This window comes from Zonotrichia leucophrys, chromosome 14 (genome assembly GCF_028769735.1).
Source record: "Zonotrichia leucophrys gambelii isolate GWCS_2022_RI chromosome 14, RI_Zleu_2.0, whole genome shotgun sequence".
NCBI lineage: Eukaryota > Metazoa > Chordata > Aves > Passeriformes > Passerellidae > Zonotrichia > Zonotrichia leucophrys.
The window spans coordinates 5,205,130-5,220,368 of record NC_088184.1 but is presented as its reverse complement, the minus strand read 5'-3'; positions in this window follow the sequence as shown (position 1 = coordinate 5,220,368).

The following is a 15,239-nucleotide window of genomic DNA, read 5'->3' as shown; positions in this document are numbered from 1 at the left end:
AACAAAAGATGGTTTGGAATAGTCAAATTAGCATTGAACATTTTGAAAAATTATACTGGGAAGAGGAAACATTCTAGAAAGGACTTTATGTAATTTGAAAGAAATGACCTTATCAGCTTCTTCCTCTTGCTTAAATTAATGTTTATTTAATACCATGTCCTTTGCTGTGTTTTCCCCAAAATACTTTACTGAGATGAGGACAGAGGCTGCTCCCATTGCTCTGTGGTGAATTGCAAACTCATTGGTAATTTGCCACATCAAAAGTGAAGAAAAACAGATATGCAGAGCAGAGCAGCACTGTCAGAGTGCTCACAGCTCCTGCCCTGCACCAGGCACTCCTTTCACTTCTTGAGGGGGGGCAGAGAGGTACAGGGGAGGTCAGAAGAATCCTTGAATGTGAAAAATGTGGAAATATACAGGATGTTTAGAGGCCATGATGGTGAATGACACCACAAGGATTCAGTGTCCCTGCAGAGCATCTCTGTGTCCCCACCTCTGATGGCCTGGGGACAGCACTGCTTTGGGCACAGCTGCAGCCAAAGGAGCCCCAGGGATTTGTTATCCACAGCCAATAGCTCCTGTGGGGCTGGCAGGTGCCTGTCACAGTCACACCCTCCTCAGCTGGACAGGGGGCACAAAATCTGCTGAGTTTGGCACAAGAAAAGGGCAGGGAGAGGTCACTTGCCAATTACTGTCATGGGCAAAACAGACTCAGCTTGAGGAAATTAGTTTAATTTATTAGCAGTCAGGGTAGGAGAATGAGAAATAAGCTTGAATCTTAAAAACACCTTCTACTCACCCCTCCCTTCTTTGCAGGCTTAACTTTACACAATTCCCTGCCTCTTGCCCCTTGAATGGCACAGTGGGACAAAGACTGAGGGTTCAGTCTGCTCACCACGCATTGCTTGTGAAGCATCTTCCTCCTCAGGGAGTGGACTCCTCACACTCTGCCCTGCTCCAGCATGGGGGCCCTCCCAAAGGGCCTTCCATGAACTCCTCCAGTGTTCTTCCCCGGGGCTGTAGTTCTTCACAAACTGCTCCAGGGTGGGGCTCTTCCAGAGGCTGCAGTCCTTCCGACACATCCTGCTCCAGCTGGGTCACAAGTTCTGCCAGGACCTGCTCCAGCCTGGGCTCCTCTCTCTGTGGGTGCTGCCAGGACCTGCTCCAGCCTGGGCTCCTCTCTGTGGGTGCTGCCAGGACCCTGCTCCAGCCTGGGCTCCTCTCTCTGTGGGTGCTGCCAGGACCTGCTCCAGCCTGGGCTCCTCTCTCTGTGGGTGCTGCCAGGACCTGCTCCAGCCTGGGCTGCCCAGGAGATCCCAGCCCCTCTGGCCATGCACCCTCTCCAGTGTGGGCTCCTCCACAGCTCCTGGTGGGTCTCTGCATCCCAGAGCTGCTCCCTGGGCACAGCCAGGGAATCCCAGCTCTGTCCCTGGGCACCTCCTGCCCTGCCCGGGGCTCTGCAGAGCTGCTCCTATGGAATCCCAGCTCTGTCCCTGAGCCCCTCCTGCCCTGCCCGGGGCTCTGCAGAGCTGCTCCTCTCTCAGCTCTCACTCCTCTCTCAGGCTGCAATTTGTCCTTGCCCAGCTGCTCTTCCCCCATCCCAAATCTGCCATCCCAGAGGTGCTGCCCTGCCCTGCCCTAGCCAGTGGTGGCTCCATCCTGGAGCTGCTGGCCTGGGCTCTTTTTTCAAATGAAATTCAATGGTCTCAACTATTTAAAGTGGAAAAACAAAACCTGAAGGAATCTGAGCCTGCTTCATAAATAAAGATGTTCTTTTCTCTGGTTCCTTTTGTAAATTCCTTGCAGTGAAGCAATGCCTAGTTAGCCAAGATATATCAATAAAAAACCCCCATGTCCCCATGCCTCTTAACTGTCATTTCCATATTAACAGACTTCATTGCCAGAATGAAAAATATTAGAATAAATGCTCTGTGTTAGAGAGGCAAACTCCCCCCAGAGTTGATGACCATGCTCAGAGAGATTTCCTGGGGCTTCTAAGTGGGCACAGCTGTTAGCCCAGAAACTATGGGCTCACAGGAATTTGGTCAGGTGCTCTTGAAGGCCAGCTAGAACTGCTTGGAAGGTCAGGTTCTGCCCAGAGTTTGAGTTATCCCTGGCTTAGGTCATGGGTCTTTAACTACTGGATTACCATTCTAGTTAAATTGCAAAAATTACACTTTTTCCTGTTGCTAAAGCATTGTAGTGGTCTTTTACTGCAGTAGCTTCCTGTGCTTTACACATCAGCTCTAACCCTAATGAAGCCCTCAAACTTTGCCCTCCCTTTTTGGCAGTGTTTGCAGCAGCCCTGTCCCTGTCATAGCCAATTTTGGATGCTCTCAGTTTATCCTGAGGGGTCAATCCCATTTTGAACTGGCACTAATCACCGTGGATGCTCTCAGCTGAGATCTTTTCTTTTTGGAGAGGTTTGCACAGAAGCAGTGGTCTGTGCTGACATCTCATGGCTGCTCTGGGAACTTGGCTCTGTTTGGGAAGAACCTGTTCATTCCTGTGCCTGCAGCACTTGCAGGACAGCCAGACAATCCCGTGGGTTGGTGAAAGGCTTCAAGATCTTAAAGGTCTTCTCCAGCCTATTCTGTGGTTCTGCGCTAGTTTTTGTATGGTTGGAAGAGCAGAGGAAGCTGTCATGCTCACTACAGCCTTGCTCCTGGATTAAAGTTACTCCTTGCCATCTGGAGTTAAAATGTCAGATGTTGAAAAATATGTTGATCATCTTTAAAAACAAAATAAACACAAAACTTTCTTAAAGGTTACTATGCTGTTCTTAGGAGATATAGCCATGTCAATGATGGTTATGTTTTGATTTAGGTCAACCAGCACAGTTTTTTAATACACTTGTGGCATAAATGTTGAAATTAATAGCTGGAGCTAATAAAATTGAATATCTGAGGATGCAAACAATAAAAGAAAAAAGTAGCTTTATATCCTGGCTTATTTTCATGGTATGACAGACTGTCTAAGAATTGAACAATTGAACCTGACTTCAGGATTGGTCCAGACAATCTAAGAGAAGTTCTGGATGAAACAATGTGCGACATTTTATTGTGGCTCTTAATTTTTACCCTCTCTCCATAATTACTTTTTTAAGGAAGTCAGGAAGCTGTGCTCCCAGTATGACTGAATTTTGATTGAATAAACTCCTAAAAGTACTGAATTTTGAAACTATGCAACAACTGTCAAAGCAGGAGAGACCAAATCTAGCCTCTCACATTTATCAGATTCAGTCTTCCTTTCCCAGTAACTGTGGCAGCATTATCCACACCAGAGCTATGAATAAATCTCTGCACAGTCTCTTCAGACACAGCTGTAATTCTCCCAAGCCCAATGACCAATACAGCATCTCCTGAAAAAAAATATTCTTAGCTGTAGTGCAGCCTTGACTTGCTAGACTTACTTGTTGGATGAGCAGTATTTGAGGATAATTCCTTCATCCCTGGACTGTGGTCCCAGGCAGATGAACAGCAGCTGGTTTGGATCTGCAGGATTAGAGGGAAAGAAGGAGGGGAGCTGCGCCATACCCCACTGTAACTGCAGTGGCACTGGCACTGAAATCTCTTGTTCTGTGCGACCAAGTTTCTCAGCCTACTGGTGAAGGAAAGCCATCCTTGTGATCTTACAGGAACCCTTCAGGTTCCATCAACACTGGGGACCAGGCACTGAATTTAGCATTTGCAAAACTGCCAGAAAGAAAGGGATATGGGGCTTGAGGAGGGCAGGTTTCCATCAGTTAATGAGTTACTGCTTACCAGCCAAGCTGTCACAATCAAATGCATTTATGCTCCCAAGCCACCTCCCATCACTCTTGGATGTTGAAATGCATTAATTCAGCACAGCATCTCTCAGCCTGGTCCTATTCACACAATGGTTTAAGCTATTGGGTTAATATTTCATTTGGAGCAGACCAGAGCTGATGAGCAGTGAAGTATCAAAAAGAAGCACTTTGGTGGTAATCTGCTTGTTTGCCTCATTTCAAAGACAGCTGAAAGACACCTCGGTTGGGGTTGAAGGGATGGGAGGCAGCTCCCTGAAGAGCTTTTGGCTCATAATGTTGCCATTTTCATTTTTGCCAAGGACAAAGCCAACACTTGTCATGGAAGGCTGGGATCCTCTCAGTGTAATGCTCCCTAGGTGTGGAAAGGAATCTCTGTGCCAAGAGCTGAAGAGCATTTGCTAATGGCTTGTGCTTCTGGACAACACATCTGGCTGCTGGTGGGGCCAACATATTTCTCCATCCAACCTGGCCCCCTCAAATATTTATAAGCTAATGTTCTCTGTAATGCTTGTAGCATACAGAGAGGCTGAACCAAATTGCACTGTGGAGGAGTCTCTATTTTCACAGCCTTTTGGAACTGACTGCATCAGTGCTGTGAAAATCCTTTGGCATCATAAACCTTTTATTGCCACAGTTCCCACTTGAGTAGCATCACACAGTGAAACATTTAATTATGCAAAAAAATCCCACCAAAAAGCCAAACAAAAACACCCACCATAAAAAAGAATTTTATATCTGTCAAGCAACATCCGTAGATGAAACAAAGTTTTTAGGACTTGCAATAAAAAGTCTTTTGAGTGGATAAAAAGTCTTTTGAGTTGTCTGTCTTTCTGTTTTTATGAACAGTAACTTCCAGGCCTGGCACTTGGCAGCTGTATCTCCTTATCTGTGGCAAAATTCATGGATAACAAGACCTTTATTAGTTCCAAGGCACTTCTGACAAAAGGGAGAAGTTCTACATAAGTGAACCTGTCAGTGGAAGGTGTGGTCACTAATCCAGCTGACCCACACCTTTGCTGGATGGGCTGACTAACAAAAAGGGGACAGTGCAGTGTCTTTAGGACCTGTTGTTTGTCACAGTAGTGTGCAGAGACACAGGACTAAGCCTGTGCAGGGAGCTCTGCTGGGCTGGCTTCCCTGAAAACAGGATTTGTTATTCCCCCTCAGGGGTCTCTGTGTGGGTAGGCAGGAAAATCAGCAATATAAATGAGAAAAAAGTCCCCTTCCCATACAGCTATCCAGTAGGAAAACCACTCTCCTGCTTCCAAGCCTCTCCTGGACACAGAGCTGTCCTTCAGAATCTCTGGGGCTCACTTTCCTGCATTCCTGCTCACCAGAAAGTCCTTTCCCTCCTCCTTGGCAATGGTGGCAGTGCATGGGGACCCTCTGTCACCATAACAACTGGGCTATTTGTCTTATAATTCAAACTGCTCTCTCTAAATTCAAGGGCCTCTTCCTACACACCATCCAGAGCCCATCAATCCTTCCCTGAGCAATTCTACATTCTTTATTGGACTAGTAACTCCCACACCCACTCCCTCTAAAGCTGCCTCTGCCATTTTATCTCCAAAGCCTGATGAACCATTTACTCACCCATTTGGAAAGAGAATTGAATTGGATACAGGAAAGCCTCAGTCTTTTCAAAGCCCTGTGATTAACCCTGTCCTCTTGGGTTTGCCTAGGGGAGCAGTGCCCCAAGGAGTCCAGAAAATAACCCCACTGTGTGAGAGCAAACCTCTCACACAGTAAATCCCCCTGTAACTCCAGATTCCTTTGGAATCTAGGTGACATGACAAGCATTAAAGCACTAAAGACTTTTAGAAGGCAGCATGTCTCTCCAAAATAACAAGTGGTACCCCAAAATCTTACTTAGCTACTATCTTTCCGACACAGGACTAACAGAATCCATTTCTGTGCTTCACCCTCTCTAATGGCAGTGTTCCTACTCAACTGCCTCGAGCTGAATAACTGACTTTACTAACCCCCACCATGGCTCATTTAGAGATTGAATATTTTTCATCAGATTTGCTTTCATTCTATGTCAAGACTTCAGCCTGCACTGTCAGCTGCAACCCATACATATACTGCAAGTCAATACAAATATTTTCTACTAATTTGGAAATTAGGTTAAAACGTGATTACCCTCTAAATAGCACTGTTACATGAGAGAGGAGCACACAGTATAAATTAGTGCTCGAAATGGGGTTTGCAACACACATAATCATAACTTGGCATTTCACCAAACTCATTTGTGAGCTGTTAGCACGGCGTGGGGAGCCCAGCTTCCTGGTAGCTGTTCTGTGGGAATGTCATTTCCCAGAGAAGCAGCCCCAGTGATGGATTGCAGCACTCCCAGCCCTGCTCTGCTGTGCTGTGCCTGAGCAGCCACTGCACGTCACTGTTGTTCCACACAAGAGAGCCCCAAGAGCCTGGGAGCAGGACTGGGAGAGTCTGTTTGCCTTTTCAGTCAAGGGGAGAAAATGTGCTACAAGCCAAGGGATGAAAAAAGGGGGAGTTTTTGTCCCCCAGACCAGAGGCCCTTCATACATGCTGCTCTTTCCCTTTTTCCTTTGCCTGTGCAGAAAAAACCCATCCATCTTTTTGCCTTAAAGGTATAAAAAGAGAGTGGCCATTAGCCAGGGATCACAGATCCTGTGGGAGTGCCAGCTCTCCATGAGAAATGTGGCAGGGCACTGAACCTCCTGATGGCCAGGTCCTGCAGCAATGACACCATGGTGCTACCGTGGGGGCTGAGAGCAAAGGCACAAAGTGCTCAGACAGCAACATCATGTTCTTCTCAGATTTGGAGCATTTATTCCTTCCAGGAAAAGGGGAGATTTTGGAGTGTTATGTCGTGATTTTAGAAATGAAGACCTTGCTAGTTTGGCATAACTGTAGAGCCAGGAGGTTGAAAGGTGTTTTTCTAGAAGCACAACACTCCATCAGCTATGTCAGGTCACAAAAGCTGTGTAGCACAGAGCACCCCCTTCCTGTACCTGCCACTAAAAGTACTGACACATTTCCACTTCAAAACTCTTTGCCAAGTTTTCAGCAATTCCCACATTGTCTGAAAATTATTTATCAAGTGCAGACTTTCTGTGGCACTCAGCACTCTAGAAGTAAGAGTTCCCCATCCATGGGTCTTCCTACTGTACTTCCAACCCCCAGTGCCTGCTGCTCTGACCAGATCCTCCTGCTCCAGCCTGGCTGGGTGCTGCTGGCAGGGCATTTCATGCCCTGACTGGCATTCCATGGGCCTGGGGTCACGAGGAGGAAGCCACACTCCATCTGCAGGTGACACCAGGTGCTGTGTGCACATTCTCAAGCCAGGTTTACTCATCCACCTCCAGTTCCAGCCCCCCAGCTGAGGGACACGTTCCAGTGTGGAGCAGCCCTGCTCCTGCCAGGTTTGTGTGGTGCAGGATGACTCCCAGGCCACTGTGTTTTTCCTGATATTGCTGCCCTGATTTGTGGTGATTACAGTTATTTCACAGATGCTTTCCTGCATCTCCAGCCTGCAGGAGAGATAAAAACTGAGAAAAGCATTCTGCTCTCCTTCCCTAGGGCCCCACTAAAGGCAGTAGGACTCAGATGCCAACTTTGTAATGCTGAGCCCTGGCAATTCCCATCCTGACACAGAAATACCTGCACCTCTCTGGCTGTATGAAGAGGCTGAGCCTCTGCATGCTCAACCTGTAGATCCTTCTTGTATTTTCAGAGACCCCCATTGGAGGGAGGAATGAATGAATCTGACTCCATGTTCTCAGAAGGCTAATTTATTATTTTTTGATCTATATTATATTAAATAATATTATACTAAACTATACTAAAGAATACAGAAAGGATACAGACAGAAGGCTAAAAGATACTAATGAAAAACTTGTGACTCTCTCTTTAGAATCCGACACAGTTTGGCCCCAGTTGGCCATTGAGTCAAAACAATTCACATGAAACCAATGAAACAACCACCTGTTGATAAACAATGTCCAAACACATTCCAAAGCAGCAAAACAGAAGCAATTCAGATAATTATGGTTTTCATTTTTCTCTGAGGCTTCTTAGCTTCCCAGGAGCAAAGTGCTGGGCAAAGAGATTTTTCAGAAAATATGATGGTGACAGATCCTGTGTCATAGAAATGAAGAAAATTCCCCAAAGAAAATACCCTGCAACCTCCAGCCATAATCTTAATCCTCTGAGAGGCCTAAAATCAGGCCAGAATTCTTCATGCAGCACAAGAACAAGGAGTTTTCTTTCTGAGGTTACGAAACCAATGTTTATTTCATAAGCCCAGATCCACAAACATGAGAGGAGATCATACTGCCAGAGGGAAGGAAACCCTTTCCTGAAGCAAATGGCTGGGCTGTAACACTGCATCCTACTGAGACAGGGATGATCTGTAGAGGAGAAAACACACACAGCTTGGCAATCAAAACTGTTGCCTCAAGATTGCTGAGCTGGGTAAAGGATTGAAAAGATACAGATGCAAATCAAAGTCCAGAAATGAAGGCAGAGGGTTGAAAATCCTTCTCCAGGCATAGTGAGAACACAGCTTTACCTTTGCCTGCATGGTTTGTTCTGTGCGGTGTGCTGTTCCTGTGCTGCCCAGGGAGGTGTCCTGTCCCCTGTGCTGTCAGGGGTCCTGCTGTCCCCTCCCAGCACCATCAGGGCGATCCCTGCTCTGCACTGCCCCAGGTGCTCCTGACCTGCAGCTGTTTTCTCTCCCACAAATAACACATGAAAGAAATCAAACAAAATCCAAAATCCACGGGCCAGATTCTCCTCTCTTGGCAGAGAAAGTGTGGCCTTGGGGAGCCCCAGATGCTGCATAATGAAGTGCTGATGCCCTCTGGTTCCCAAGCCTGGCTGACTGCAGGTCCAGTCTGGGCAAGGGGAGAGCTGTGCTCTGCCTTGTCCATTGGCTGAGCTGAGAATTAGCATTTAAACCAGGAATACCTGATTTTACAGGACGAGAATCTTTGCAGAGGCTTTGCTGGTGAAGTTTTTAGCAGGCAGCTCTGAGCATCTTCAAGTTCTTTGTGTGGCTAACAACATCCTGGGTGGCTGGAGCCAGAGAAGCCAAGTCTGCTCTTTACCTGACACCATGCATTGTTGTTGTTTGTATAATTGCAAGATTTATTTTTGTTTTGTTTGCTATAAAAGCCCAAATGGAAGCTTGAGGGTCTCTCTGCACACCCAGTTACCTGAAGCTCTTCAGCATGCATGCTTGTAGGTCCAGCTTTGTATTACCTAGAGCTTTGTATTATTTATTTTCTTGTTGTTTTATGTTTAATGTGTTTGCTGTCTTGATGGCTCCGTCAATATACATTCTGTGCTGAAAAAGTTAAGTGTCAATATATATTTAAAAAGAAAAGGGGAGGGAGGGGTGCCAAAAATACCCATCCAGAGTTTGGAAATGGAAGGCAAATTGCAAGTTTGTCAATAGTGTGGTTGGGAGCCTTTTAAGTAGTGAATCACTTGATGCTAGCTATTGTAAATATTGGTTTAAAGGTGCTATGAAATTGATGGTGCACAGTTAAACCTTCCTCCAAATACTGATCTATTTATGCTGCCTCACTTAGCAGATCCAAAGGCCACTGAAGGTAACAGGAGCCTTTACCAAGTTCTTCACAAGCATGGTGTAGTTTCAGCAAACTCACATAATCCTGGGGTGGGAGCATTTTCTTACAGTTTTTATTAAATTAGGCAAAATATTCTCCAGAATGTTCCTTTTTATTTTATTGTTTTAATGTAACTGCAGGAAAAATGGTTTAGAGTGGCACTCAGAGAAGGGCATCAGTCTGCCTTAGCTTTTCCTGCTGTAAGGTTGGACCCTGAAAACAATACTCATCTCCCAGCCCAAATCATTGTGTGGGGCTGAGGCCTGAACCTGAGCAGACCTGGGCTGAATGTTGCTTTGAACAGCAATTGGGTGAAGTTTGCTGTGTCTGCAGAGTCCTTCACTGAATGCTGCATCTGATCAAAGTAAAACATTTCAGTTTTGAGTGATGCCAAAACTGTGAACTTGAAAGAAAAATTATTAATGGAACTTCTAGCCAGTCCAAGCTCCACTCTGCCAAATTTGAGGGAATTCTTTATCTCACTGACCCTTGTCTCTACAAAATCTTATTTTATCTTCTCAGAGGCACGTAAGTGTCCCAAAATCTGTACATTAGATTACATCTTAATTTAGAAGTAATGAATTATTATTGATGCCTAGATTCCACAAAAGGCTTTAGCACCATCAGCACAGCCATATTTGCCAAATATTTAATGTATTGGATGTATATGGAAGAGTCTGGCCAGCACTGTCCTAACACTGCTTCTGGACTTTGTTTTTGTTTCCATGGAGATACCTACATGGAAGAAAAGTTTTAATGTAGGGTGAGCACCTGAGAACCTGAGGAATTAATGGGAATTCAGGCTCCACAAAGGTAAATCAGAGTTTTGCTGTTGTTGGCCTGAATGGAACTGGCATGTGGATGTTTGGAGGTCCCTGAATGAAAATCCATTTCTCAGTCTTTGCAAAGTCAATTATTTAATTCAGCCCAGCCCTTGTGACACCACGATTCTTGCCTGGAGTGCGAGCATACCTGAGCTCCATGTGGAGAAAGGAATTAATGAGGAAGAAAATCCAGCAGGAGAGTTACTCATGTTCACTTGCTTTTGGTGTAGCTGTCTATTGCAGCACATCTGCATTTTCACCCCACTTTCCCCCATCCTTTTCCCAGGGAATAAAGTGAAAGAATTCTGCTGTGGGCAAGTCTGGAACCTGTCTGGTCCTTCACCTGTGGTTTCCATCAGAGAGAAAGCTGTGATTAGGGGTGACAGGGCCCCTGGGAGCCTGGGAGGTGAGATGGCAGCAGGAGAAGGGAATGACAGGTCCCTGGATTGCCTGCTCCCCTGGAACAGGTGTCAGAGGAGGAAATGCTGGGAGTGTCAGCGCTGCAGGCAGAGCTGAGAGGGGAGGATGTGTTTGCAAAAGGGCATTTCACTCACTTATGGAGTGCATGTGTTGTGCTAAATGTCCTCAAATCCCTGTGGTGATGCAGCAGTCTGTAACAATAAATAGCAGGAACTGTTGTCTCCTCTGGGACCACAGCTATCATGCTTCCAACCAGGAGTCTCCTGCTCTGTGGTGAGCTGTGAGAGACCACACACCTACTGTAAGTTCTGGGGGAAAACACTGGAACATGCATAATTTAACCTGAAATCTTAGATTGCTTCTGTTTACACAGCTTTGCATAAAAGCAGTAATAACACTTCCAAAATCCCCAGCAGCCTGCTCCTCCCAGCTATTCCATATTTAAAAACACCTGATAGGTAACAATTGCTGATGAGTTAGGATTGAAAAATATAATTATTTGTCTGTCTTTCCACTCTACTTCGTGCCCCCTTGTTTTCAGGGACAGTCTCATTTAAAATTTCCCCCTGAGTAAAGATACAATTGAAAAGCCCTCACTGAGCCATTTTTGGGATTGGTAGGAGTATAAGAAAGTGAATAAATCAGCTGAGAAATGAGGAATCTAGCAGATTATGTACATACATTATGTTTTAAAAATGAGTAGCAGCTCGCCCTCTTTGTTTTCAAATGTTCATGTATATTTCTGGAAAAAAGGATAGCTGAACATCTAATAATAGGAAAGGGTTTTACAAGCCAAGACACTCAGTGTCTGTAAAGAATTTTACAAACATGAGCATAACTATTCTTGATGACTCATCTGTAAGTAGTATCATTATTTCTTTTCTTCAGATGGGGGAAGTGGCACCCAGAGAGACCAAGAAACTCAAATAAGCAGCATGTGTTAAGGCAAAAAAAAAGACTAGTAAATGATCTTGTTACCTCAGTTCACTGCCTGAAATTATTGGAATAATAACACACCCAAAAGTTCCAGGATCATGTTTCACACTGAAATACACAGAACAAGAACACCCCAAGGAAAATAGAAATAATTTAATTCAGAGGCTGTAAAGAACACTGAAGTTTTTTGAGATAATCACAATTCTCAGACCAGGCTCAGCTGGAACAAAACATTTAGCAACCCTCCAAAAGCTAACATTCTTCCCCACTGCAATATCCATGACAGTTTTTTTCCCCATGTAAACCAATATTTCTCTCCCAGACCTAGGAAAAGAATTCAGCAGTGTAGATGCCTGCTGCCTCCTTGCTGTTTTCCAAATGGGTGCTTAAGCCCACAAAGGAGAACTTACTGATTCCCATGGTTTTGAAGCAGTCTTTTAGAAAGGCAAAATCTGTTAGATGAATTCCTGCATTACTGACTACTGAACTATTGCATTCCTTGAAAGGTCCATGGGAAGGCTGCCACCCATTTAAAAGTTGAATGTTGTAGTGAGTTTGGTGAAGGACAAAACTGATGTTACAAAACTGGTTTTACCATCCTGGTTTTACAGGATGGTAAAACCTTCTAAGGCCTGAAGAGACCTCAGATTAAGCTATTTATCTGCATCTTTCTTCTCAATAAAAATGATTTTGCTCTTGGAGTTCTGAGCTCTAGAATCTCATCCTATGGACCAGTCCTAGATAACAGTCACAAACTGTATTGATGTAATATAATAATATCAATATCACTGATGTAATATATGCAACACTTACAAATGTATAATCAGGATTTAGCAGCCCACCAAGGGAAAGGCCAAGGCCTACTTTGTATATTTTTCTCTTCCTCAATTAGAGAAATGAAAAATTGTTTCCTTCTGGCTGGAGTTCTAGCATTACCCGCTGCAATATTCACCTCAGACAGCCACATAAACCATAGCAGAACCTTAAAAAGGATGTCCTTTCCACCACCTGCCTCCAGGATGGGATTTCCCCAGTCATTCCTTCCCTTTTATGAAATCACTTTGTCTGTTGTTGTATGGAATCACTGAGCTTTTGCTTTCTCCTCATACTTGCTGTGCTGCCTTGGTTTCATCTGGGCTCTGTTTCTCATTTCAGTTTGTGGTTTAGCTCTTCGAGTGAAACCAGCAGGTGATGCCTGGCCCTGCAGAAATGCTGGTGCTGCTCTGGCCCCAGCTCAGCCTGCTGGTCCCTGCTGCTGCTGGAGAATGATGCTTCTGTTAGTCAAGGCCTTCCAAGTGCCAGCATTCATCTCTTCCTTTTCAGAGCTGCTGACTAGCAGCCTTTGTTCCCTCCCTGGGCTCAGCACTGCTCAGTAACTTCCCAACATCTGCTTGCATTTCTCCAGCCTGACACTGCTGTTTAAGCCAGCTGCTTGGATTTCATTGAGCTGGAACTGAGCTGGTCACTGGCTGATTAACACAGCTGAAAATATGGCAGGGGGGTGGCTGAGGGGCTTCCTCAGCAGGGCACGTGTGCTGGGAATGCTCAGAGTTCTGCCCAGGTCCCTCTCTATAGCTCAGGACAGGCTTTGAGGAGCACTGTGCCTTCCTGTAGGAATCAGGGGAGCAGCAAGAAGCAGAGAGGGGCCACAGCCTCTACCCAGAGGTTTTTTCCTGGCCACAGAGGCTGTCAGCTCTGCCTGAATCTTCTCAGGCTTCTGAAAACATCTCATTTACAAGGGGCGTGCTGGGAGGCTCCACAGGGGTATTAGCACAGTCAGTTCCATTACAGGAACATGACATCTGTCTTTCCCTCCCATGTCCTCCTTGTCTTTCTGCTGATCACTCAAACTCTGCAGAATCACTTTCTATTTTCAGCTTTTCCCATTATTTTTGCGCACATCTTCCACCTCCTGTCCTGTTCTCATCCTGGTTGCTTTCACTTTCTGTGGCATCTTTCCCCACTCCCTTTCACTTTCATGCCTGCGTTTAATTGTTATTCTTTCCTTATAAAATCCCAGCTCTCCCTTTGCTTCACATTTGCTCTTCTTCACTTCTATTACAATTTATCAGCTTTTGAACTACACAGGTCTTAAACTTATTACAAAAAGGGATTAAATTATATCCATATTATGATTCAACTCAGATGAAAATCGAATATGGGAATGTTTAAATGTAAATGGCTTCACAATTGCATTAAAAGAGACCAGTTGGATCTCAGAGCACTTTAATCAGTGCTACAGTTTGGAAAGGGGTGACCATGCCAAAAGATCATGTGTGTGTCAGTACACACACATGTGTGCAGATTCACACCCAGAAATAAATCCCATGCAGCTGACTGTTCAACTGATGAGTTTAAGACATTTTTCAAAGGTTTCTGGTACACTGAAATATCCACACAGGCAACTATTCCCATCTGTGTGCTGGCTGGAGGCTGAACTGCTGCTATGTGGGCCTTTAAAAGCAGGAGGTCTGGTATGTGCAAGAGAGGTGTTTTTTTTTTTTTTGGTAGTTCTGCTTTGCTTGTCAGAGTTAATTCGTTTAAAAACAGGCCAATTTACACTGTTTCAGAGTACCACAGCCCATTTTAGGATCGAAACAGGCTTGATTTTCCAGTTAACTGCAATTACTGGTAAAGGCAAGGCAGAATGCCTCAGAGAATGACCTCCTATAATTCCTCACAGGTGTCAAACACATGGTCAGATGCTAAAATCATTGCAATAGGCACAAGCAGGAGTATTATCCAACGTCTTATTTTAATGGGAAAGGACTGTTTCTGTCCTTTAGAACACGGTGACAACCACTCATTTTCCTTTTATTGTTCACTGAGCATTTGGTTTATTGCAGCCTGCGTGGAGGATCCATTTCTGTGAGCACAGGGCTGGGCAGATGTGTGCAGCAGTGATCCTCTGAAGGGGTCAAAACATTATTTAGCTTCTTATTTACTCTTGTTTATCTCTCTTTTGCATAGCTCTCAGAATCCCCAGCTTTTGATCCTCCAAAATGAAAGAGAAGCATCCAATCTAATTTAATAAACCTTCAGAACTTGAACCCAAAAGCACTGGGATGAGGTGTGGCCAGAAAGGACTTCATTAAATATGTACATAAGGCAAAATAAACTCCACCACTCCTTACTCTGGTTTCCAGAGTCATTGGAAGGGACATAATAGGTCTAGATTCTCACACGTTTTCTCTCAAAGATCTTTTCCAGATATTTCATGTTGATTTCCCCTTATGCATTAGCAGTTATACAGTTGACTTGTCTAATGTCTATATTAATTTTGGTACATTTTTAATTAGCAGATAGCTAATTAATGTGGTATAAGGTTATCTTGTTAAATGTTAATTGAATATGTAAACATTCTTTACAAGTTAATGTTCAGAGGAAAAAAATATGTAATATGCATTTGTTGCCTGTGTCATTCTGAATTAATTACATGACAACCAGATTTATCCCTTCCCAACTTGAGAACCCTCAATAAGTACTCTTTTAAGAATCAATTGATACTTAATTAATATGTACTGGCTGTCCTATTTAATTTAAATTAGTTTTTTCAACAAGTTCCAGCATTGCTGAAAGACACAGCAGTCCCCCGGTGCCACAGAGCATTTTCAGCTGAGAGCACACGAGGGTGCTGTGAGCACAGGCTTG